We start from the raw sequence: 1,464 nt of genomic DNA, 5'->3' as shown, positions 1-1,464 counted from the left end.
AAAAAAGAAAAGGTTGAACTGTCTAAAGCTAAGTGGTGGTGGTGGTGTGCTGAGGTTTTGCATGGGAAGCGAAGCTACTTCTAAAAGATAAGTTGCACTTACAGTGCACTAAAGTTTCACTTTATAGCAAAATCATGCTGTTCTGGAAGCAGGTTGCTAAGTGTAAATATCAATGAGTTGGTATATGTTTATTTTTGAACAAGCACTTGCATAATTATAGAGCCATGGAATTTGCAAAATTGTACATTTGTATAAATGTAAGAAAAGTTGTAAGATTTCTGTTACACCATATTGTCTGTGTTCTGCTGCATTCTCTACTCACCCATCTGAACTACTTACCCAGTCCAGGGAGAGGCTGTGAATTTGAAGGCAGTGTTTGTAGTTCATTGGGCTGAGACATGGGCAGCTAACTTGGCCACTTCCTGTTGTCTTGCTGAATCAGAAAGGGACTTAATCTGCAGCTGTAACTGGCTTGTACTAATACTCTTGTCTCATGACCCATGTTATAAGGCTGTGAATGACTTTACAACAATACTGGTAACTAAGCATAAGGCCTGTAAAACCTCCAAAAGTATTTCTCATCTAATGAAGCTATTCCCAACCAGTCGTTCAGCTAAGAACTTTAGATAGGCCTCACCTGTTTACAGCATTTTCTGCACAGTGTGTCATTGGAATGCAAAAAACCGTTTTCAAACAACGTGCTGTTGTGTAGGTTAACCCCGATACTCGTATCCCGATATGAATACTTAGAGGTTAGCAAGAGCCAGACAATAATTTTGACCTGTTCTGTTGCAAAAGTCAGTTCTTTTAACTGTCATTTGTACAGTTGAGAAAGTGTTTGTTAATCCACTTTTAGCTGTACGTGGAAAACTTTGCATCTAGTGTTTCTGGTTTATGTAGAATTTGTCACAGGTATTATAAAACTCTCTTCTAACAGGCACAGGAGAAGCTCAGCCTAACTTTGTAGTAATAATTAGCATGGGTGAAAGTTACCACAGTAAGTCTTGTTCCAGTACTGCAGAATTTTCTCTACTGGTATTTGCTCCTTTGTTCTCAAATTGTTGAGGTCTTTGAAAATGCAAGTTTTCTAGTAAGAAATCTGTACAGCAACAGGGCCATGGTTCAGATAGTATACAAGGATTCCTAAGGAACCAATATTATGCAGTAGATGTTTATATTAAACCCATCCAATAACTAAATACTGCATAGCATTTACGGCTTGAATAAATATTTTTGTTTTACTAAAATGTGTGCCTTGCTTTGTGTTTACTAAGCAGCTTTGGGGATAATGTATAGAGAGTCAATGTCGCTCACTCGTTTTTTGAAGAGGAAGAGCTCAGTACTAAACATTTAAATTCCAATTGCAGCCATTGTCAGAGCAGCAAGAAAACAACTCTGTGTTCTACATGCTGGAATTTTATGCTTAATAGTATTTCTAACTGCTGGTATCTCGTATTTTTAAAT

The sequence above is a fragment of the Indicator indicator genome, chromosome 1 (genome assembly GCF_027791375.1).
Source record: "Indicator indicator isolate 239-I01 chromosome 1, UM_Iind_1.1, whole genome shotgun sequence".
NCBI classification, from domain to species: domain Eukaryota; kingdom Metazoa; phylum Chordata; class Aves; order Piciformes; family Indicatoridae; genus Indicator; species Indicator indicator.
The sequence above is the reverse complement of the archived record's forward strand: the minus strand, read 5'-3'. Positions refer to the sequence as shown.